Source organism: Crocodylus siamensis, chromosome 4, assembly GCF_052110815.1.
Source record: "Crocodylus siamensis isolate JL-2025a chromosome 4, ASM5211081v1, whole genome shotgun sequence".
Lineage (NCBI taxonomy): Eukaryota > Metazoa > Chordata > Crocodylia > Crocodylidae > Crocodylus > Crocodylus siamensis.
In genome coordinates, this window is record NC_143398.1 from 205,150,049 (window position 1) to 205,176,131 (window position 26,083).

The 26,083-nt window shown below is 41.2% G+C and overlaps 1 long non-coding RNA gene across 1 annotated transcript; it reads left to right on the forward strand.

Annotated features, from left to right (window-relative positions):
• The first annotated feature begins 27 nt into the window (after positions 1-27).
• LOC149867475 (uncharacterized) lies at positions 28-24,566 on the forward strand. Its single transcript, XR_016442065.1, has 3 exons — positions 28-936; positions 6,873-6,922; positions 24,464-24,566. It is a non-coding gene; the product is annotated as an uncharacterized LOC149867475 (long non-coding RNA).
• The last annotated feature ends 1,517 nt before the right edge of the window (positions 24,567-26,083 follow it).

Below are 26,083 nucleotides of genomic sequence, written 5' to 3' on the forward strand. Positions count from 1 at the left end.
GGGAGCTGCCTCCGAGCGACCGCGCCTTCTCGCGAGTGCGGCATGCTGGGAAGTGTAGTTAGGGCGGGGAAGGAACTCTCAGGGGCTGGGTCCGTGCGGAGCGGGGTAGCTACCAGTGCAGGGCTCCAGGTTGTGAGCGCAGGTCGGCCGGCGGCGCTGTGACTAGCTCCGCGCGGAGGAAGCGGGGGCCGAGCACGCCCCTCCCTGGCTGGCGCGAGGGGGCAGTTACAGGTGGCTAGGGCTAGGGCTAGGGCAGGCAGGTGACGGGAGGCTCCGTAACTTTCGGACTGCATCGAGGAGGCCAAGCCGTGTCCGTGGACAGATCTGTCCATGGCACGAGCTCTCCTGTCCGCCGCTGTGACAAGACGGGCAGAGAGCGGCGTGCGAGCAGGGAAAGGAATCGGTCTGTCGGCCACGAGGCTGGGAGCTCAGACAAAGGAACAGTAACTTAGAGAAACCGAGGAGGCGGTGCAGTAGCTGCAGCTGGGGAAAGCTTCTGTGTAGGGGCCGCACACTGTTCCTCCTCTATATGGTACACATACCTACCTATATAGAGATACACAAGCTACACACACACATCCCTATCTATATAGAGCTCGAGACACCTCCATCTGCAAATAGATACATAAGATTCATGCACACCCCTATTTACATATATATATACACACACCTATCTGTATATAGATAGATACACACTTCTATCTATAGATACACACACACACACACACACACATACACACACCCCATCTAGATATAGATAGACACCCCCCATCTCATGGAATCATAGAAAGTTTGGGTTGGGAGGGACCTCAGGAGGTCATCCAGTCCAACCCCTGCTGAAAGAAGGACCATCCCCCAACTATCCAATCCCAGCCAAAGCTTTGTCTAGCCGGGTTTTGAAACCCCGTAAGGATAGAGCTTCCACTGCCTCTCTAGGTAACCAGTTTTAGTGTTTTACTACCCTCCTAATAAGAAAATTCTTGCCCAATATCTAACCCAAACTTCCCTTGCTGCAACTTGAGACCATTGTTCTTCATCCTGTCATCTGCTGCTACTGAGAGCAGTCTAGCTCCATCCTCTTTCAAACCCCACTTCAGGTAGTTGAAGGCTGCTGTTAAGCTCTTCTCTAGACTAAATAAGCTTAGTTCCCCCAGTCTTTTCTCAGAAGTCATGTCCCCCAGCCGCCTCACTTTTTGCTGCCCTCCACTGGAGGGCACAAAACTGAACACAGTACTCCAGATATGGCTTTACCAGTGTTGAACAGAGAGGGGAATAATTACTACCCTGCCTTCTACTGGACTTCAGATCAATGCGGCTATGTCCACGTGCAAGATTAGAAGCCAGGTTAGATGCCAGAATAGTTCACATGTATGACAGCAGGCACGATTCTGGGTTTGCACATTAGATCCAATCATGCCTTATTGCCATTGCAGGGGGAACCCGACCCTAGGCTCCCCTTGCATTAACAAGAAGCAAGCTCCCACAGTTGTGTGGTAGTAAATTTAGTCAGGCTTCTGGCCTACTTGACTAGGAAAAGAGACAAAGACCAGAAGAGCTGATAATCCTTATTTCAGTTGCATGTTCTGACATAAGGAATCCTGCATATCTTATTACCCTGTGCACAGATGTCCAATTGAGTAAACTTGTTTTGGTTTCTCCAAGGTCGTATTTTTTCTCTTTCTCTGTCTTATGTATAAATATGTGTGTAAGCTTATAGAATAGGAAGATTCCTTTGAAACAGACAAGTGGGTGATTCCCCTTGCTGTATGAAATCCTCCCTGTGATAACAGTATAGCCCTAAATAAAAAAAGCTGTCTCTGTCAGTTCTGATTCAACCACAACGTGAAGTTTAATTTCTTCCACAGTTGGGAGTGTTCTTTGCTAGGCAGCTTCCAGCCATAGGGGCCACGTGCAGATGGGACTGAGTCCCATAATTGACAAGTCTTCCAGCCCTGGCTGCATGTGAGGCGTAGCTGGGGCTAAGAACCCCATGTGGGCAGGGGGCTTCACATTCCCCTGAGCCTTGGGGATCATGGCAGCTGTGATCCCCAGGGCTCAGGGGTTTCATGCTGGACAAGATGCATCCCTGTAACTGGGAGCCATCAGATGATGGTGCTCCCCGCTGCAGGGGAGACTGCTAAACATTCAAATTAAAGCTTATGAGTAACCAGCTATAAAGTTAGTACACGTTTTCAAGGTCAAACTTTAAAACTGGTTGAAGTTTCGTATCGTGTAGCTGGTCTTAAGGAAACCAGTTAATTGTGCAATACCTGTAATATGTATGGCTGTAGTCTAGTAACGACATAATAACTGTTTGTAGTTTTGTTCACCAGATAGGTAGATTTATAGGCTAAAAGAGTACTTTCTTCAGTCCAAAAAAGGGAAGTTGGAAAAAATCTTTCTGCAAGCTGGTGTTAATATTTAAATGTATATCTTTTTTTAAATATAGGGATAATATTACGTTAGTGACTTACTAGCCCATTTCCTAGGATGTTTATCTGTAGGATGATATAACTGTTATTTAATCATTTAAATAAAGGTTTATTTGAAAGAGGAAAGGCTTCTAAAATATGTGTCTTAGAGTATCTGATGGGGGTACAAGCTCTGATTTATGTCTAGTAATTTGGAGTTCTTAACTGAGCTAAAGTGCTCACATCAAGCAGCCCCATTTCAGATTACCTGAACTGTTCTATCCCTTGTTGTAGAATATGATGGTGATAAAAGCCACCTGAAAAAGTAGTAAGAAATTGTTTCTATTTTTGAGTGAACCATGGAATTAGCACCTCATAGTTCCATCCCATACAATAAAATGGGCTTAATCTTAGATCTGTAGACCTTTAGTACTGCCAGTACTGCCCTTCTGCCCATCTTATTGTACAAAGATAAAATTCCCTCAACGCTTATTATAATACTTAAAGTTTCTTTGTGTTTATTCCAGCTCACATGTTTATTGAAATAGATTCTAAAGTATTTAAGACACCACTGATCCCATCATGTATTATGATGCTCTCTTTGGATAGTAAGCAATGATTATTTGTAGGAGAGTTTTATCCATTGATGTCACTGCTCATTTCTTTCATAACTGTAATTGGTCTATGCAGTGAATACCTCCCTTGAGCAATTTAAAGCTATGTATAAAATATTTTTTCTTTTTATATATTTGGATGCCAAATAATACCACGCTAAGCAGTGATCCATGAAAGAATGGCCTTTTCTAAAACTGATCTGTTCCTCTCCCAGAATGTTATTTTCAGAAATCCGTGTTTGTAGATGAGAAAGTCTCCCCCAAATATTTTGGCTGGGATTAGCATAAAACTGATAGGAAGATATGCTGCAGGATCTCTTTTCTCACCATTTTTAAAGATTAGGACTATTATATTTTCATTCCAATGGTTAGGATAAGTGGCTTCTGAAATAATAATGGAAAAAAATTGTCAAAATGGGATACCCTCAATCAGGATTCCTTGAAGATCTCTGGGGTGAAGAAAATCAAGAAGAAAAGCCTTTTAATTGCTCAGTAGGGATATGTAGGAGTCAGAGGTGAGGTAATGATCTGTTTGTGACTTAACAGATAAAATTCCCTCAGAGAGCAGCCATTACTTCCTTTATCAGCTGCAAGTGGGTTGTTAAATTTATGTTTTTAAATGTAACTCATGTTTCTTCAGGGATTAAGCTAAACTTTTTGTTCCTTTTGGCTAGGATCTGCCAAAATGGTCAACTAAATTTATTTTGCCTTGCAGCTGCCAGTTCCTCCCACATTCTCATTTGATACTGTTTCTTCTATTAGTTTTTTATAATTTCTTTTAATCATCTTGATCTGCTGGAAGCTGGCACAATCATTTTTGTGCTTGTATTCCTCCTAGGTTTCTATTACAGAGTATTTAGCTTTAGAGCAGTTTTTGTATTACAAATAACTCAGAGAGACCACAATTATGGGTTTCTATTTGAAATCTCTGGATTTTTCTTGTGAATCATGTTTGTAAACCTAACAGGGCTAACATTGTGTGGCACCTTGCAACACCCTTGAAAGGATATCAAGGCATCCCAGGGTGCTATGGCTTCCAGGTTTGAGAAACAATGCCATAAAAGGAAACTGTAAGTGCTTCTAGGTGAAACTTTATGAACATAAAAGAGTTATATTTGTCTTCAAATGAAAATGTAAAGGAAACAATATTGAATTTTGGGAAACATTTGCCAGGAACATTTGGGAGAAAAATTCTTTGCTAGGGTTTTCTGAAGGCAATATATTTATTCCACTGACTGTGGAAACTATTGAGGTATTGCCCTCCTCTCCATTGCTGGGAAGATCCTTGCTCAAATTTTGCTGAACTGACTACTCCCTCTTGCTGAGGTACTTCCTGAGTCTCAGTGTGGCTTTAGATCATTGAGAGGTGCTATGGGTATGATTTTTGTAGCCCAGTAGATTCAGGAATAATGCCGAGAACAGCACCAGGAACTGTATGTCTCCTTTATCGATCTGACCAAAGCCTTTGATTGTGTTAACTGTGAGGCTGTATGGAAGATCTTATTGAAGATTGGCTGCCCATGGAAATTTATCACCATCCTAAGACTCTTTCGTGACCAAGTGACTGCCTCCATCCTATGTAGTGGCTCTGCTCCAGAGCCCTTTGCCATTTGAACTGGCATCAAGTAGGGCTGTGTGATTGCACAAATTCTGTTTTTCGTCTTTCTTGCAGCAATCAAGATGTTCATCCACGACCATCTGCAACATGGCATCAGCAATGAGTGTAGGATTGACATCACAAATTGAAAAAAAGGAGCCTGGGACAGGACTGCATGGCTACACCTTGTGAAAGAAGGTACATCTTACTGGGTGCATCTACGTGTGCTATTAAGGCGAGGTGATAAACTCTGATGCAGTTTGCATTGGAGTCAGGTGCTCCTGAGTGCAGCCTTTACACGTGTGCCCAGAACTGCAGCACTTTGAGCCAGAGTGGAGCAGCCCTAGGCTGACAGGGTCCAGGGGGTCAGCCTCGGGCTCCAGGTGTCAGCATTGGGCACCACCTGGTGGAAACACGTGTGTTTCAGTGGTGTTAAGTACGTTGCCATAAGATAGTACTGTCCCCAACAATACTTTCTTATGCCGGAGTTAATTTACTGCACCCTAATATCGGCACACGTGTAGATGTTGATGCTTTACTACGGAGCTAGTTAGTCAACTCTACAGTAAAGCACATGTGTAGATGCACCCAGTTTGAAGAAAACTGTCTCACCTTGGAGACAGAAAAATGACAAACAGAAGGAAAGGAAACAAGACTGAGAAATCCATGGTCTCACCCTCCCTTTAACCAATACCTGTGGTGTCTAGGATTGGCTTTCTTAGCCATCAGTGGACTCATCTACAAGCCTTTACTTGACCAGTGGGAGTGATCATCCTTGACTGTTGGGAATTGCCACCACCAGCAATGATGATTAAGTGTATAGGAACTATATTTCTTTAATGTTGGGAATTTTGTTTTTCTCTCTTCTTATATTGATATTCATTTTAAATAACTGTTCTGAAACATTTTAATTCAGTTTTAAGATATTTACATATTTTAACAAAGGTCAGGTCATAGAAGTAAAAATACTCCACGTGCAAGATTCTGTACAAAGGAAAATGCATTGATCCTCACTAACTTCAGAATCTTAGCATCCATAGAAGAACTAATCATAAGGGCAAATTTAAAACAACGAAGAATTTGATCCATTGATCTAGGGTAATTAATCATTAGTACTTCTTTAATAGTGGAACATCTTTCTTGATCCTGAGCTTAGGTAACTGTAGCTGCTGGAACCATTTCTTTAATTTGATTTAAGTTTTATATTAAAAAAAACCAACACATATTGGGTACAACAGCTAATTTTCACAGCCCAGGGATGTTCATACCCTTTCTTTCTTAACAACTGGTTCTGCTGACAGTAGTTTTAAAATAGGTTTATATGGGACAAACTGGCCTTGGCATACAAACACTGATAGAGTGCTAATTCAAGTACAATCGGGTCCATCGTCAGACTGAATTTAACACTTTCCTCACTTCACTCCTAATATCATCCAAGCAAGACGGATGCAAAGTAAACTGCTTAACTGAGAATCTCAGAATTCCTTTTGCGTAGGCGAAACAGCACCTGGCAAAGAGCCAGCAGCGCTATTTCTAAATCTCTGCTGTGTGGTTGCAGCATCTTGTGTATCACAGTAATCCCCAGCTGTGTAATAGTCCCTGTCTTTGAGTGTGTAAGTTAGATTGGAACTGCTTTAATGTATGATGGGAATACAGCTGGCCACTGTCTATCCCCAGGACTAGAGAATGAAATAAGTAGCTTTTAGCTTTCTTTGTCAACCTTATACCTCCATTCCTGTATAAAGCGCAGCTGGATCAGATCTGAGAATCTGTCAGCGATTCTCAACCAGGGTGTCACACAATCTTTTTAAGGGTACCACAGGGAGCCACGCAACATTATTGCTGTTAGGTGAGCAAACACCTTCACATGAATCGCAAAGTAAACCTACAGATATCAAATAGGAACCCATAGTGTCAAAAACATTCTGATCTGTCATGGTCTTTCTGAATTCTCTGCAGCAGAATTGCTCTATTATTTTTCTATTGTAAAAAATGAGTGAAAGCTAAGAGATGGCATTTTGAGGGGTGCATTGAGTCCAACAAGGTTGAGAACCAGTGATCTGTGATGTTTCTACAAATATATTCTTCAATCTCCTTGAGGGGATGTGTTTCTTTTTAGTAAACTTTCTGTTGTACTTTTGGACAGTGGTAAATCCTGTTGCTTCTCTATGTTTATAAACCAAAGTATATCTGTTCAGGCTCTGAGAACTTTAGTCACTATTTAATGTTCTTGTTCTCCTTATATTTCAGAAGCACTTGAAGTACAGTTTATGGACTCAGTAAGGTGACTGAACTGACAGGTAAGTCTTTCCCTATAATATAAAAAGTATGACTTTAATTCTTATTATTGTCTTAGACTCTGTTTTTCCCTTTGGAATGTTCACTGCATTGCTAATATAATTTCCCCCTCCACACACACACATTATTGCTTCTGCTTGATGCACAAATTTTTCCCTGAATGTCAAAATAAGGTGATGGTGAATTATGAGGCCTTTCTGAGATGAGAACACTTTTGCAATCTGGTAACCTCTGGCACCGAATGCATACCCTAGTGAATGGTCCAGCACTTAAGAATGATTCACCATTGAGCATTATAGAAAATAGGTTTACCAGTTGAAAAAAATCAGGGCAAGTTCCTTTTCCTCAGTGTGGTCTGTTCACTGTACTCTTATTTTTTCCATTATGTGGTTAAGAAGAGAGGAAAAAAATGAAGGCTACTTAAAGGTCCCTATAATGCACCCACACCTGTACTAGTTATAATGTTTTTAAAAGGTAGACTGAAAACAGCCAAAATATCAGCACAAAAGGAACTATTTTCAGAAATGCGGTAGACTGTGATATAGTTTGCTCTCAATTTGTGTGCCTAACTTTCATTAATTAAGTTAAATGTGTGCATTGAAGGTAGTATATGCCAGAATGTTTGTTAGGAACTTGCTACAGGAGTTCTTTTAAAATTTATTATTACATTTGTTGATCAAAAAGAATACTAGGATATTTTTGGAAACAGGAATAATTTAATATTGTAGTTGTTTATATGTTAAATTATTTCAAGAGGTAGGATTAAATACGTGTGTATTTTATTGGGTGTTGGTGAAGATTAAATAATTATTTTTATTATAATGTTAAATATTAGTAATGTTATTCATAGATATATTTACCATACTAGAGGAGTTGTCAGTTTCTAACATACCAAAGAGTACAATACATCAAATTAAATTATTAATCTTTAGGCTAGAAAACAATGGAAGTATATTTAGGTTTTTCCTCCTTTTTTGAAGGAAGAATATATATGATCTGGGGTAGATACAGTGTCTTCCTGGTTGTAGAGAAAAGCCAGTTATAAATATTAATAGAAATGCTAAAGGATCTAAAAATTATATATAAACTGTTTTTTCTCCAAGAATCTTAAAATGCTTTACTGCACACATATTAAATAATTAGCCAAATGGGATGGATGATTGTTATTCTTCTTTACAGCTGGGATGGGAGAGGTTAGAAAGGCCAGAGAGCAAAATAATAGGGATTAGAATCCAGATTCCTGGTTCTCAGTCCTTTGTTTATAACCACTACTTAATATTCCCTTTTCTATACTAGGTGTTAAAAAATTAAGTTTTACAATATATATTTTTCCATTATAATTGTTTTTAATTGAGTCACTTAGAAAACAACAGCATTCAGGTCAGTTCAAGAATCATATTAGAGCTAACAAGGTAAATGAGAGCAGAATTACAGTTTCAGTTGGATCTTCTGTAACAGATGTAGAGATGCTTAAAAAAACTTACATTCAATTGAATTATGAAGCAAACATGCCCCTTGGGCAGGGGGATGGACCCAATGTTCTCATGAGGTCCCATCCAGTCCTAATGTCTATGAAATCTATGCCAATAGAAGTATTGCTTTACATCACAAATATTTGGGAGAAAAAGCTTTCGTGCTTATGTTGATTGAAATAAATCCCCTGCATTTAAAATAGGTAGCAAGGTAGGATGTAAATGAAAATACATTGTTAACAAAAAACCTCAGGCACTTGAGCCTTGCCTACAGAATGTCTGTTGAGAGGGGGGAGACACATACATTAGCTGCCTACAGCATTTATTCAAACAACATTGAATTTGCTAGCTCATTCATTGGTGCAGGTTCAAAAGTAGATGGTATCAGCTGCAAATGGCAGGGAAAGGTTAATGTATTTGTCATCGTGTGTGGAATACCTCCTCTGTCCTCATGTTTCCCACCTGCCACGACTTGGATCTTAAAGAAATTAAATTGGGAGGAAGCGATTATTACCAAAGGAAGTATCCGCCGGAAGTACCATGCTGAAATCACTGAATAAAAGCAGAAAGGAGAAAACCAAGTTGTTTGCCAGTTTTACAGGGAATTCTCCTCTTAGAGGAGAGGGGAATCACAGTCCTAAGGGTTAACCATGGGTCTCCGCTGGGTCACCCTCTGTATTCAGTAGAGGATCTCCGGCCCCTTACTTGAGACAGCAAGTGAAGTACCGTGCTTACTTGCTTGTAGCGGCAGTGCAGAATCAGTGTCCACGGGGCCCCTTCAGCATCCCCTGCCCTGCAGAGGGAGTCTCTGGGCTTCTCAGTTGTGCCTGAGTCCTAGCCCACTCCCCCCATAATTGACAGAGAATAAAAAGAAAAAAAGAGAAAAAAAAAGTTTCCTTTTGTTCTATTAAGCCGCTAATTGACTAATTAGCGGCTTGTTACAAACGCCGCTTGTTTCCTTTTCTTGTGCGGCTTCAGTGTGCAGGCTCCGTGTCACTCCTGCGGTTGGGGCTTGCTTTCTCAGCCCTTAGTGTCCCTTTTCCTGGAGTTCCTGAAGTCACCCAGACTCTTCAGGGATCTGGATGGGGTCTTCCCTGCCGCTGCCCCTCCGGCTCAACTGAGTGTCCCCAATTCTTAATGCTGAGCGTGGCTCCAGCCCACGGCCTGGCTCCGCTTCACCCTGCACTCACCGTTGCTCCAGTGGACTCAAGGTAAGATCAGATGAGATCTGGATCCTGAGATCCCTCTAATCCGGTGCCAGGGTCCCTCTCACAGCTCCTCTCTCTCTTTCTTCTGTGGTGCCCAAAGGCACCTTTCCTTGTCTTCCTCTCCTTTTTATCCTCCGGGGTTTAGCTGCCATTGGCACCTGAGGGCCCGGGCCCGCCCTCCTCATGGTGTCCTTATTTCCAGCTGCCCCCTTTTCCTTAACAACAGGGTCTTAAGGAGAACCCTGTTGCAGTATTAAATCATTGTATCTACTTGGCAACATCTGGGAGTCTTGGCCAGAATTTAAAGTTGTCCTACTTTGGTGGAAGGCTTGCAGAAGAGCAAGAGCAATATAGATAATCCTTTTTAACTGACCTAGTTCCCTCCCTGTGTACAGAGGTATGCAATTTACCCACAGTGGCATTTGAACCCTATATCACTTGGGACATATAGCAGGAAATCATATGTAGCAGGAGTCCTGCAGCCAACTGTAGGTCTTAATCAGCAACAAAACTCTTATATACAAAATTTGGGTGAGTGTCAGTAAACAGTAGTGAACTGTGTTTGAGTTTGTTTCAAAAAGAGCTGCTTCCTGTGGCACGTCTCTAATTTGGACATCAGCTGTTGACAGTTAAATGCAAATCCAATGTACATTTTAAGGGAAAAGATTTCTAGATAAAGAGCCAAACATTTCATAATATGAATGTGGTTCTTGAAGAAGAATACATGTTTCATATGAGAAAACGTGTCAGACAGAAAATCAATCCTTATTGCTGCATGGTTATTGTTTAGTGTAGTATTAAATGTCCTAGGCCACAGGGCATCCATCACTTACTTTAGGATACTGTTTCACAGGCTGTGGTATCTAAATTTCATGATGTTTTTCAAGCATAACATCTATTTGACTTTTCTTGACTACATCCCTATACTCCTAGTTTTAAAATTGTGAAACATCCCAAATAATCTAATCTGTAATCAAATTTATTTGACAAGTGTTTTAGTATATTTTTGCCATAAAATATTCTGTTCTGTGCAAGTGAAATAGCTTAGGAAAAAAAGGACTAATTTTTATCATGCCACACACTTCTGAGTTATATCTGATTTGATTTCATTTGATATTCTTAATTGTATTAGAGCAATAAGGGCCAATCCTTTTTGACAGTCATGACACAAATTAGCCCTGTACCCTCTCTGATTGCCACTCTGATCACCTCTCTCCAATCTGATCCTCTGCTTTCTGCTTCCCACTCTGTGCTCCCTGCCTGATCTCTTGCTCTGCTTCCTGCTTGCTCTGTCTGTTATTTTACTGCCTATCCTCTCCCCGATATGCCATGCACCACAGACAAAGGCTGCCCATGTCACTTGTGCTGTAGGTTGACCAGGTCTGTATTACAGGATTTGTATTTGGATGCAAAAAACAGTAAGTTCAAAGATCAGAAAACTGAAAAAAGTCTGCATTCAATTTTTTTATGTAATTATATGTGTTATTCTGTATAGGTGCCTATACATGTTCTTGGCAGTTGGGAGCTCATTTTAATTACAGTGGTTTCCAAACAGCCACTCTAATTAAAGAACCTAACTGTCATGTGTATTAAGCCCCTGCACATATAAAATGTTCATGGGATGCTTTATCTAAACCTCATTTGACAAAGTCCCCAGTGTCCATTTTTAAACCTGTAGGGGCTTATACACGTGACAATGAGGCCACGTTGGAATGTTCTAATTAGAACACAGAGGAGACTCAATTATTTGAGTCTCCATTGACACATTCTAATTAGAAAGTGAACCAGCACCTCTAGGCAGCCTGTAGTGTTAGATGAGATTACATCCATCCCATGATAGGGGATTTTCAGACTCAAGAAAACCATAAGACAATAAAAAGCACACATCACATAATGTCAGAAATTTAAACAAATACTGCTTTTAGTTTTTTAAAGGGTGAGAGAAGTGTGCAATTACGTACAAGTAAGGTATATTTTGCTACTATGAATGTGTAGAAGTGGATGCTTTACTGCTGGCAATTTTTTATCCAGTAAATGCTTTTAACCATAGGCGTCATCTCCACAGGTCTCAGTGTTTCTCAGTGCTCAATTTCATGTGGTGTCAAAACTGTCTTTTCTCTCAGTATGTGTTATGAGATGGGTAGCATTGTTGTATCATGAGAGAGCAGTTTTGTATTTTTGTTTTCTTGAGTTGCTAGTTGAACAGAAGTGCTTGTTTTAAAAAAATGTTACACTTAGGCCATGAACAATATGGGGCTGCCCTCTAGCTTTTGGCCAAATAAAAGTATAATGTATTACTCTTAAATGTCAGATAAAGTACATCTAGAATCAGCTTAACAGATCATGAATTAATCAAGATTGTGGGCCTGATTCTTAGTTTTAAAACTGCAAACCTGAAATTGTATGTGCAAGCATGCACACATGGACCTATGCATCCCTCCTTCCCTCCCCTCCCTTTTGTTCAAGTAGTAGGCTGAATCTCATTCTTAAAACTACAGGTTTAAATATTTACCCCAATTTTTACACTATAGGAGAGGTGCATATTGCCTTAAGGAAAATCCAAACCAGACCTACTATACAAAACTGGTAAAAACAGTTAATCCTCGATCACTGAATATATATACATCAGTGGATCTGTACAGTTTAAGCTGAAACTTGCAGTTAAACTTGAAGAATTTTCTGAGAAAACACTGATTTCAGCAGTTCAAGCAGTCCTCCTGAGGCTAAAATAAAGGCCTACCAAGGATGGAGGATGGGATTCACCTCCAGGGAGGAATATTCTGCACTGGTCTGGTTCTGCAGGGAACAAACCAGGAAAGCCAAGACTGCAACTGAACTCCAACTAGCTTCAAGGATCAAGGACAATAAAAAGTCCTTTTTCAGATATGTGGGGAGCCGGAGGAAAAGCAACGGCAACATGGGACCCCTGCTGAACCAGATGGGACAACTGACACCCAGGAAAAAGCCAACCTATTAAATGGGTACTTTGCATCGGTCTTTCATCAGTCTCATGGGACGCTCATGCCCACCATGGGACAGGGAGGTCTGGGTGAAGGAGATCCCCTGCCCTCCATTAATGTTGACCTTGTGAAGGAACACCTTGAGAGGCTGGATACCTTCAAGTCAGCCAGACCTGACAATCTACACCCCAGGGTACTCAAGGAGCTGGTAAGCATCATAGCCCAGCCTCTGGCACGGATCTTTGAAAACTCCTGGTGCTCTGGTGAAGTGCCTGAAGACTGGAAGAAAGCCAATGTGGTGCTGATCTTCAAGAAAGGGAGGAAAGTGGATCCAGCTAACTATAGGCCCATCAGCTTGATTTCTATCCTGGGGAAGGTCTTAGAAAAGTTTATTAAAGAGGCCATCCTTAAAGGACTGGCCGATGCCAACATCCTGAGGGACAACCAGCATGGGTTTGTTGTGGGATGATCTTCCGACAATGAATCAGTGGCAAGAGGCAGGCCTGCATGATGGATAGCTCACAACTTAGGTAGGTCCCTATTCATAAAAAACTAAGGAAATAAGGTCTAAATGTAACCTCAAGAATGTAGGTGCACAAAAGTTAGAAAATTGCTGTCAAAAAATAGTTAAAGTCAGCTGTTCATTGTTGAAGTGTGTACACTGAGGGGGGCATTGCAAATAGGATCTGGAAGTCTATGAAATCTATGACAGATCCATTAGGGCTGGAAGGGACCTCGGAAGATCATCAAGTCCAGCCCCCTGCCCAAAGGGCAGGAAGTCAGCTGGGGTCATAGGATCCCAGCAAGATAAGCATCCAATTTACTCTTGAAGGTGTTCAATGTAGGTGCTTGAACCACCTCTGCTGGCAGACTGTTCCAGACCTTGGGGGCTCGGACAGTAAAGAAATTCTTCCTTATGTCCAGCCTGAAACGGTCTTGCAGTAGTTTATAACAGTTCAACCCCTTCATCCCTTGGGGTGCTCTGGTGAACAAACAGGCCCCCAGATACTGGTGGTTACTCCTGATAAACTTATAGGTGGCCATCAGATCACCCCTGAGCCTGCGCTTTTCCAGGCTAAAGAGTCCCACGGCTCTCAGCCTATCGTCGTAAGGTATGTTTTCCTGACCTCTGATTATGCGCATGGCTCTTCTCTGGACTCTCTCAAGCTTCTCCACATCCTTTTTGAATTGCGGAGCCCAAAACTGGACACAGTACTCCAGCTGTGGCCTCACCAAGGCCAAGTACAAGGGGAGAATGACTTCCCAGGATTTGCTTGAGAAGCATCTATGGATGCAAGCCAGCATTTTGGTCGCTTTACTAGCCACAGCATCACATTGAAAGCCCATGTTCATGTTGCGGTCAATCATGACCCCCAAGTCCCTTTTATCCATAGTGCCAGCCAGCGTAGTACTGCTGAGCCTATAAGGATGCTGCGGGTTTTTCCTCCCGAGGTGGAGAACCTTGCATTTTTCAGTGTTAAACACCATCAGGTTCTCATCTGCCAATGAGGCTGCAATGTGATGCTGCGGCTAGTAAAGCGACCAAAACGCTGGCTCCAGAGGCTGGAGGTGAGCAGGAGAACAAGCAGGAGGCTAGAGAGAATAGGAGAATGCATAGGAGGCTTGTTCCCCCAGCTCCCCGTTCATTCTCCCATCCCCCATTCATTCCCCCTATCTCCCCTTCATTCCCCCATCCTCCATTCATTCCCCCAGCTCCCTGCTTGCTCTCCAAGCCACACCTCCCCACACCCTCACTGGCGGTACCAGAGAATGAGCAGGAGGCTGGAGAGAGCAGGGGAAGTCTCCAGCTTATCTCCAAGGGTTTGTCTTCAGCCCCTTGCTCCTTCTCCTGCTTGTCTGCAGCCTCGGGAGGCTAGGGACAGTAGGGGAACAAGCAGGCAGCTGGAGACAGCTCCTGGAGACATTCCCGTGCTCTCTCCAGCCCCCTGCTCTTCCTCTGCTCATCTCCAGCCTTGGGAGGGAAACAAGCAGGGGGCTGGAGACAGGCCCCTGCAAATGAGCAGGAGACATTCCTTTCCTCTCTCCAGCCTCCTGCTCCTTCTCTGCTACTACCAGTGAATGTTGGGGGGGGGGAGAAGGAACAAGGGTGTGGGGGAACAAACGGGGAGCTGGGGAAGGTCTGAGCCTCTTGTTGCATCAGGGCATGTTGTGGGACTGTGCCCTGACCTGGTTTTTCCCCCTGGGATATTCTTTGGCCCCTGGATATCTGGGGGTCTAATTTTGCTCCTGTGCTGCAAATTCGCAGTGGGGGAAACATGTTTTTGTTCCCACATGTGCCTCTTTCAGTCAGGGCCTATCACAGCGGGGGCCAGGAGGGCCATTTGGCCTGGGCCTCTCATTCACGGAGGGCCTCAAATTTAGACTTTTGATGTTATCGCCGAATGAGGTTATACATACAGACACAGAGATACACTAACAGGATTGAAAGAAGAAGACGTTCATCATACAACTTTAAACTTGTATCCTATTACCGGGCCACACTGCCTGTAGTGCACTATGAATTAATATTTTTTTACTATACCGGGAGCCTCAAAAAATGGAAGTGACCCGGGCCTCTCTCAACCTCTGAGAGGGCTCGCTTGCAGTATCTCAAAGGGGTTTGAGACGTTGTAAGAGGCATGTGCGGACTCGTCTGGACGCGCCCTATGAGTCCATAGTGTTATTGGTGGCAACTGTTGATCTTCCTGGATCACGGTGTATGCACGAGGGCCACACCAGACCTTCAATGCATATGCCTGGGCAGGAATTTTTGGGGGGAGTGGAGGCTTCATAATGTTATGCTGATACACAAAAGGGAAATCTTATTCTGGAAAGTATTAACAGGAAGGGTTTATATAAAACTGGAAGGCAATTACTGTATTGTACTTGGCATTAGGGAAGGTCTCAGCTGGAATGTTGTTTTTTGTTTGGACCACCCACTGTAGAAGGATGTAGACAAACTGTAGAGAATCCAGGAAAAAAACCCCCCAACAATAATAACAAGAAGTTTGGAAAATATGATCTTTGAATGAAGAATTAAAGCAAATGGGTTTAAGAACAACAGCAAGGACTAAGAGGAGACATGACAATAATCTTTCAATTAGTAAAATATAGTCATAAAGAGGAGAGTGATCAGTTATTCTCTGTTGAGAATACAAGGGAAGGACCATAAGAAATCAGTTTAGCTTGTAACAAAGAAGATCTAGGTTACATTTTAGGAACAAGTTTTCTAAATGTAATTTTGATGAAATGCTGGAACAGAACTATTTATGGATATTAGGGGCAGTCTAGGTTTACTTGATCCTGCCTCTGTGCAAGAAATTGAATTAAATAATCTGTTGAGGTCCCCTTTAGTCCTGCATTTATATGACTGTTATGATTCATTTAATTACATGATACTGTCCCATATGTATTTCATGAAAAGGATACATTTGCTATAGTTTTTTATTAAATATTTTGGGGAAATATTTAATATTACAGAGAACACATAACAACAATATGCAGTAGAGAGAAACAGTGAATTGAAAATCCATGAAACCAAAAAGTAAGTGACCTAGCTGATCTTTCCCTGTGGAAAACCAGAAAGTAGGTACTATTGGAGAAGAAACTTCTGCAAGAATTTCCTCACAAAATTCCTTCCACATCCATCTCATGAAGGAAGAATGATCAGTCTCTTTTTCCCCTTCCTCCACCCCATAGGTGACTGGTTCCCTCCCGAGATTGGCCCCCAACTCGGCACTGCTCAGGATGGGGCAGGTTTTTTTTTGCCACATGGGCCAGTGGTGTGTGTGCGTGGGGGAGAGGGAGGAGGTACTAAGCCGTGACACAGAAGTATAGGAGTGGATATAGGGCTTTTGGCCCGCCCCGGGCCTGCTCACAAATTGTGTCCCCCCCCTCCCCCCCGACTCAGGAGGCACCAGTCACCCCTCCTCCATCCTATGGAATAAGTCTTGAGACCCATCCCCCAGCTTGGTGGATCAGTAGGAATTGATGCAAAACCCGCAAAAAAAAAAAAAACACAGGAGGCCCTATGCCACCTTAACACTCTAGTCCCTTAGGTACACTTGGTTCCTTGGTAATACAGTTCTACTACAGCCCTTGCTACCAGCTTTTGGTAGTCCTTAGACCAGAGGCTCTATTATCTCCTCCAGTATTCTTCTCAGAACCAGAATGAGAATTGTTTTCATCCTCACCCAGTTATTCTGCTTGCCTGCCCATTTTCCACTGTTGGTTGAACTCCCAGGGAGCTTTTCTAGGCTTAGATGAAGTAGTAGAAGATTGATGAATAAGTGGCTGAGTCCTTTGCTGTCCAGAATGGGGGTGAACTGTATTTAGAGGGTCTCGTCCATGTGTGAATCTGGGAGAATATATTGTGGAGTAATATTCTCAGTACGTTTTGTGGGGTTTTTGTGAATAAAAGAAAAGGAGAAAAATTATAAAGGAATATTCTTAGTATTTAAAAATCCTCAGCAGAGATCATTATTAAGTTAATTCTCTTGAGTATGAATCATCCTGAGAAGGCAATGAATGCAGAGATTTTGGAATTCTTTATTCTTTTAGAATTATGTTTAGCATAACCAGCTGAATTGAGAATATTAATTATGGTATATTTTAGGGCTGTCAGTTGTGGTTAATGTCTACGATTAATGTATTAATAGGTGTTCGCATTAATTTGTTTAATACATTAATTGCACATGTAGTTTTGTAGCCCACACCTGGGCTCCACTCCACTGCCATCACTGCTGCCTCCGGGCCATCCAGCAGGGCAGTGGTGGCAGCACAGAGGACCACAGGGCAGCCTGGGTGCAGGCTCTGGGCCGCTGCAGCGGGGCGGGGGGAGCGCATACAGAGACAGACAAACAGCTGCAGCCTGCAGGTGGCCAGGAACGCAGCCTGGTGGCATGGAGAGCGCTGCCCAGCCAGTAAGTCTGTGGGGCAGAAGAGGCATGGGAGAGGGAAGGAGCGAGGGGGCAGACGGAGGCCCCCACAGTGAGGGAGGGAGTGAGGGCTCGGTGAATGGAGCCCCAGGGCTGGGGCAGGTTGTGAGACAGAGGGGCACATGCCCCCTGGATTTGTGCGTGGGGTGGAGGTGGGCTGCAGTGAGGGAATGGACTCACAGGGTCTCAGAAATATAAATACAGAAGGTTGTTAATCTTCCTTTGCCCTGCTAGCTTGCTGATGGCAGGCTGAAAAGGGATTCTTCCCTGGATATTGGCCTGCAGCCTGGCCCCACCTAGACAGCAAATATACCAATGACTCGAAGACAATCAGATAAAAGTTCAATGAAAATGTATTATAACAAATCTACTGTGACCTTAGCCACAGTCACTGAGGCTTTCTCTCCCTTTCCCCAAATGGGTACTGAGCACCTCAGATTCAGAGGTGGGTAATACTTTACCCTCATGAAGGATGGAAGGTAAGTCAGGCAGGTGTGTTCATGGATAGCAGGGTCACTCCACAGCTCAGTGATATCCTGGGAGTTTGGGCCCTCACTCACGCAGGCATCCTTGGCCTCAACACAAACACTGTTTACTGTCTCTCAGAGATGCATCCACCACCATCCCTCTCACAATCCAGTCCTCAGTCAAGTGCCTCCGCTGTCAGACTCGCACACTCTCCTCATGCACCACCCCACGCACACAACAATCGCGCTGTGGTCACACAGACTTGCATTCCCACACAAGCGTGCCCCAGTCTCACACGGAGGTGATGACTCATTCAGGTTTTATACTCTATTCCTCACACCACCTGTCAGTCAGTTTATCATCCAGTCATTAGTTACCTCATTCTGTCAATCAACAGTCCATCTCAATTGGACTTCCCATAACTGTCCACAACATATACTTTATTATCATATTTTTCCCGCCACTGATTACGTCACTGCAGTAAACTGAGCATGCTCCAAACATTTTAATGTATGCAACTGGGTCATGGCATCATTGAAGGTAGAAGTTCAGGCATCCTGGAAACTTCAGGCCCTCTAGTCATATCCTCATGTGCGCAAAATCTTATGCTGAACATTACCCAGCACAGGCCAGTGTCTGGGGTCTCTAGCAGCTCTGTGCCATGCTGCCTTTGCCCTGGGAGCCACATGCTGGCTGCGCCATGTGTCCCCTGCCTGCCTGGTGGTGAGAGGCACAGCATGGTGTCACATGGCTCCCAGGGCAATGGCAGTGGGGTGCAAAGCCCCAAGCCCACAGCACATAGCCCACCTCCATCCTATGCACTAATCCAGGGGGCACATGCCCTTGCCCCATGCCACCCCTGGGGGTGCATGGAGTGGCATGAGCCATGCTCCCCCCTCCCATGTCTGGCCATGACTTCATCCCATCACCCACCCCAAAGCCCCATTCACCTTTGCCCCTGCGCCACTCAGTCTTTCACTCTGTGGGCCTCAATCTGCCTCCTCACCCCTTCCCTCCCCCACACCCCTTCCCCTACACAAAATTACCTGCTGGGTGGTATCTGTGTATGTCTGTGTCTCCCCCTCACTTCCAAGTCACAGCTCCCTCAGCCCTGCTGCTGCCTCTGACTCCTGAGCTACAGTACCCTGCATCCTTCCAGGGCATGTGGGAACCCTGCTTTCCGGGGTCCAAACCCCACACACGCACACACCCGCAGCCCCCCACACCTTCATAAATTCCCACATACACCCCTCAACCATACAAAGTATCTGTATAATTTTGCATAATTTGAGTTTTTCTGTGCATAATTTTGAGTTTTTAGCTGTGTGTGTAAAATCGCAATTAATTGCGACTAGTTTTTTAAATCGTGCAACTAATTGCGATCTAATTTTTTTATTGTTTGACAGCCCTAGTATATTTTTCTGTGGTGATCCTCTTCAGACTCACTGTAACAGAACAGAATCACCACAAGAGATGGACAAATCCACTAACCTTGCATTGTTGAGCTATTGCATAACATTCCTTGTATTAGGAAAATAAGAGAACTGCTAAGCAGCTTTGAGCTACCAGGTCAGTCTTTTGCACTGAACATGAATACAGACCTTTATGCTAAGTGGCAGAGTATTAAATCTGTGGATTTTCAGGGGGAGTCTCAGTAGTGAAACAAGTACAAGGCTTTAGTTGCAAATGATATTTTCTCATAAAGAATGGACCAAATTCAGTGGTGACATAAATAGACTCAAGTCCCATTGGCTCCAATAGGCGTTATGCCTGCATGTGCTTGGGGTGAATTCAGGTGAACATTTTCTAATGTGTTAGAAAAGTGCAAGTAAATATTATACAGGAAAATTTTAATAAAAAAATTCATATATTTTAAACCTTCTGTACTGATGAACTTCACTCCTTGGCAGGCAGGCATGGTTCATCTTTGGCCCAAGTTCACTTTTTCACTGTAAATTAAGATAAAATCTGCCCAATCTGTTTTCTACTTTTTGCCCTCTTTTGTGTGCTCCCTGCCTAATCTGCTACTCTTCTTTCTACTTCCCACCCTATTTGTTGTTGCATTGCCTGTCCACTCCCATATCTGCTGTGTGCCACGCACAAAGGCTGTCCTTGCCACTTGTAGCCCTTGAGCTACAGGCTGACCACCCATGTTTTGCATAATGACACTGGCTTATTATATAGTGTTTTAATTGCTTGTGCTGCAGCCTGACTGATTTTGCAGGATGTGAGAAGTAACCCTTATAAACGTTATTTTAATCAAGAAAGCTCTGTGTGTTAGTGAGACTTTAGTTCAGCCCTTCTCTTTGCAGTGCAATCTAATTGTGCAGCATAATTGAAGCTTGGTACACTTTACATACATATATTATTTATTCATTTTTTCCCCTCAGCAATAGTCATTGTGGTTTTGAGTGAATAGTGTAGTTAAGCAACCCTCTTCTGGTAAAAAAAACAAAAAACAAAAAACAAACAAACAAATTAACTGCTGTCACTGTTTCAGTTGCTTCATACCTAATGTGAATGGAAGTGTTCTGCTTGTTTCAGTTCATAAAATATATAGGACAATAGATATTAGTGGATGTGGAAAATCTGTAAGCTCCAAGGAAAAATGGTCTTTACTGAAGATTTCCTGGAATATCTTTTTAAGTGTGTTTGCATTTTAATTATGCAATGTCCATACAGAAGAGGGTCCCTGAATATTACATCAAAATTTGATTTATCTATTTTTTATAACAGTGCTTGTTAGAGCCAGCAAGATCCAGTACGGATTTCAAGATGTGTTTGTGGGATCAAAATCTAGCAAAGTGTAATTTATTGTAAAGCCTGTGGAAGCACATCATATTTAAAAACTCTCCCTTTAGTTTTATTTGGATAAATAATTCTCCATTTACACTCCAAATAAAATAATTGTATACTGTTGTTTTTCTTTGCCCTAGAGGTAGCTGCATTTTGATAGTGAGGACATTCCTTGTAGATAATAGGTGGATAATAGATAGAAATAGATCCCTGTGTATAAAAATGTATTGGTTTGTTGACCTTTGTATACTTGTCCAAAGGCAGATTATGGTTAATTATTGTAATGTATTTTAACAATTGTGCATGTTTTTAAATCCAAGTAAGGTTTAACAAAGATGGAGGTATACAATTCAGCAATTATTATTAAGTTATAGTGTTCTGTGTTTATTGGTGTATTGACTGGTTTGTAAGAACAGACTTGCATGGGAGATAAGATGGTATCACATGGTTAATAGTTTGGAATGCCTGTGTATATATTACAGAACAGAAAATGTGAAAAACTGGATTATTTTTCCAGTTCAGGCCCCAAGCAATTGATTTAGGTCCAGATCCTCCTCTTGCTGAAGTCAAGGGGTTTTGCCGTGCCCTTGTACAGAAGCAGATTCTTTATTCCCTGTAGACCTTCGTTTGTAAATGTAGAAATAAGTATAAATTCTGAAATAAATATAATTATTTCAGTGTGTGTGTTGGGGGGAAGGGATAAATTAATTCACATCTAACTGGAAGGCAATCTATATGATTGCTGTTTAAATCAGATTCATGCCATGTACAATGTGCTTTTTGTAATAGGAAAAGAAGTAAATTAATTACACTTCTATATTTTGCCATGGCAGCCACACCATAGCACCTCATAAACTAAGTGATCCTCACAGCATTCTTCTGAGATAATTATGCCCCAGATTTACAGATTGGAACAGTTATATGACTTTTTCCAAGGTCAAATAGACTTTTTCCAAGGTCAAATAGCCATTCAAGTGTCAGAGAGATGTAGAATGCGAGACTTCCACGTCCTGGTTTTGTGGTTTACCTACAAAACTATGCTATTTCCCTTGATCAAATAATGTTTAGCAGAAAACCTTTTAAATTATTTTAAAATGTTCGTGCATCTTATGGGTGAAAGATGACCTCCCTGAAGATGGAAATGTTCCATGGACCTGTCGTTTAAACTCATAAAACCTGTTAAAGCAAATTTCATACATTTCCATTAAGAAGGCAAATTACTTCTCATTGTAAAGGATCAAATGCATCAGATAGAGTGGGTATGCTGTGTTAATGATGGGAGGTGGGGCAGTGAGGATGGAAGAATTGATGGGACACTTACAGTTCAAGGAATTCAGCACTTTTCATTTAAGCTGGAAAAATGTAAATGATGTCACCTTCGCCTCCTGGTGCAAAGTTATCAGGCAGACATCACTAAATGCATCATATATCTGACGTTAAAATGACTAGAAGGTTATTTCCTTCTATTTCTTTCCTCTTGGAAATCTTACAAGATTTTATTTTAGATGGAAAAACTGCATAATGTTGCAGGAAACAAAGCTTCGGCTAGTCTTACTACTGGATTATTGCCATTCTATCTCAGCACTGATTGAAATCCAGGACATTTGTATCAAAGCTGTAATGAGATACTGGCAAATATCTTTCTGCCCCACTGGAAATTTAATCTTTCTATTGAACATTTTGTCCTGGTGAATTTCATCTGCAACAGGAATAGATATTTTGCATTTGAATCAAGAAGGTCACTGCTTTGAATCAGGTGATGTGGTATATACGCACCTTTAGGTGAAATGGATCTTTTACTGTATTGAACATAAGACTGAATTTTTAGACATAATTATAATTGTTTCATCTCTACTATTTGAATAATGGTGCTACCCTCCTTGTTTGATCTGTGGATTTAACTACAAAATAACTATCACTTTAAATATGACAATTCCCTCAAACGCCAATTATTCCCTGGATAGTAATGTATTTTAAATACTTTATTGCACTTCTCCAAAAGCAAGAAAATCATGGTTTTGTTAATAACATTACATATTTGATAACATTCTCTTTAGTTTTGCATCAATAAAGAAATAACTCTAGAAATGGTTACTCAAATATTCAGTATTTTAAAATAATTTTAAAGCCATTCATACTCGGCATCCTGATCATCTTACTCTCATCCTATCAATTCTTATCCTATTGAGGACTTGGTTGTAGCCCACAATATGTAAACTACATCTATATATTATTATAATTACCAGTGCACTGATCTGCAAATATTGCATAATATTTTATAATGTCAGATAAATGTTACTGAATATATAATAATAACAATGTATAGTCAATATTATATATATTTTACTATAGTAAATAGTGTTTTAATATATAATGTATATAGTACTAATATATATAGCATAAAGATATTAAATGATACTTGCTGTATTTTTATATATTAACTTACACATACTATATAAACGCAAAATAAAACCAACAGTTTGCCATCTTCTGTTATGACCAGGGATCCTCATTTTCTGTGGTAAAAAAACCCCCTCCATTTAAAAAACACAAAAATCTGCATTTTTCCACAACCTCTTGAAAACGCAGTGGCATCCCCCGGTGAGTGGTGCCATTTTATTTTTGTCACATTTTTTGTCTCAGCCAGTTAGCACCCCTCGCCCCTGTCCCTACTCCTGCTGCTGATTGACTGAGAGGTAAAAACTATGGTAAAAATAAAAGAGACCAGAAATGGTACCACTTTTCATGGGACGCCGCCATGCTTTCAGTGGGTCATGGAAAAATGTGGATTTTGTATTTTTCCACGGTTTTCTGTGGTGAACAGAAAACTAGGATCCCTGGTTATGACCTTTGGGGCATCCTTTTCACAAAAATAGATTTATAGATCATCTGTGTAAAATGCAAAAATTTTTTACGTTTAAGCTAGATTTTCTGTGTTGCCTAAAGTAATTAGGTGCCCAACTTCCCTTGCAAGTCAGTGGAGCTTGGCCACTTATTCTCTTTAAGTTCCTTTCCAAAATCTCAACATTATACAATATAGTATTATCATAATAGTTGTGAATAGATTATTTTTACATTTAAATCAGAGCAGGAATGGTCCAATGATCATAATGTTTTCAATTGTAATATATGATGTTATAATTTTACACTTGCATTTAGTAATTATTATAATCATCATTTGCATATCTGACATTGTTTTTAATTAATCTGACCCTTATTTATTTAGAGAGGCATTATGAAATCACTGGTGGTTCGCACTCATAGCAGAAGTTGTGCAAACCACCAGTGGCACCATTGTGCCAAGATTATAGCTGGGGCTAGCAAAGTAGAAAGACCTATGTTGCTCCAATGACACTGACAATAGGGGTGCCATGTCTTTGGCTTACTCACCGATTTCTGTTGAGACAACTGATTATCTGGCTCACAAATTGCATTATTTTCTGAGTATTATATCACATTAACCTTGCAATCATGTAATGTTAATATCCCAATATATGTGCTCATAGAATGATGAGAATGATATACTGAATTATATTGTGATGGAGAACACTGCTTATTCTTGACATTTTAGCTTGTTGTATCTTGACTTCTGTCTAACTAAAACTACAGTATTAACATTTCATTGATAGATTTTTAAAAATTATTTTTTACTAAAAATAACTCAAAATAACATTTATTATTATTCTTACATAATCATCACAGGCCTGCAGGAAAAACAAAGTGCAAGTAGGTCATTCTGGTCCAGATGGATTACCATTTAAACAAGACAAACACAGAATAAACAGGATGCATAAGGAAAGAGGTACAGTAATTATTTAAATGGTGTTTGATTGTTTATTGTTATTGTTGATTTACTTATGATTAAGCAAAACCCCTCCAAGAAGGAATCACAAAATCGAGAATATATTAGCGTGTTCTATATTTTAATAAGTGTTTGATAAAGCATATCATTCGATTGTCCAGTCCTCAGAAGCTGCTGAACATATTCGCTTCGTGCTATAAAATAAAAATTGACCTTTCAGCTGAGAAATATCAGCCCAGAGGTAAATGTTTTGGAAAGTTATTTTAAGCCAATGAAAATGAGGCCTATGAATGAAAGCACCATTTCAACTGTAATAAAATCAACTAATGCATAAGTGCATTCTGGCAAGAATAAATAAAAATTGCAAAGCCTGATGTGGACCAGGCAGAGTACTGAAAGGTATCCAAGTGAGTAAACATCAAATGAAGGATTATCCTTATTTGTGAGGAATCCATTCCAGCAAGAAATTGAACCAGGGACTTCTGCATCTGAAATCAGTATGGCACCCTATAGAGGTAAAAGATAATATGTGGATTTTTTCTGCAGTAGCCCTAGCTAAAATCTATCAACTGCTGTAATGCGCAAAAGATGCACATGTTCTCCAAATTTATTTTTTTCTGTGGAGGTCGTCTGTCAACTACTAATTAAACCTTGCCTTTTCTAAGTTTTTAAAAACTATAGGCCAGTTTCTATGAGCTGCTGCTTCAAGGCAGAAGGATATAATTTTCTAAATGTTGTGGAAGAGACGGAAGCAAAATAAATAAAAGTCTGAAAAGACCTAGAGGGGAAGAGGGTTAACAAAGTCTAAATTTTCATCAGATTAGCAGGTCTTCAGGTGTAGTAATTGCAATAGGAAAGGGGGAAGTGGAAAGGTTATGGAAGGATAAGAAGGATCCCACTTTTGTCCATAGTTGGCTTGAGCTGACGCTAGGCCTTCCAAAACAAAACAAACGATGGAGAGAGATATGTGACTCTGAGAGTCAAGAGAAGACTTGTGTGGAGAAAAAAAATTATGAGGCCTCAGCGTAGAGGTGTTACTTTAAAAAAATGTGAATGAGGTTAGGCAGGAATAAAGGACAGAAGAGAAATGATATTTTGTACACATTCATGGTCATGATAAAGGGAAGAAGTGGAACTAAGATGGAGGACAGTGAAAATAATGGGATGCTCTTATAGAGATAGTATTCTTTTTCAGTTGGAGATCTTCTTTTCAGTCAGGGACCTTATAATTTTAGACATGCCCACACATGCATGCCTGATGCAATGGTCTTTTATCCCTGATCTGGAGCTTCTAAACACCATGTCATAATATCAGCATCAACAATAATTATAACAAAGATAGTCATGGGAAGTAACCAAGAGAGGACAGGGATATGAAAGTCGAGAAAGGCTAGGGTGAATGGCCCACAACGTTTTTTTTCCTGGAAGACTGCTAAGACCAAACCACTGCTTATTCCATTGTGAGGTTAACTTACATAGTGGTACAGTAATTCTGACAGTTATCTGTGGCAAATATATAC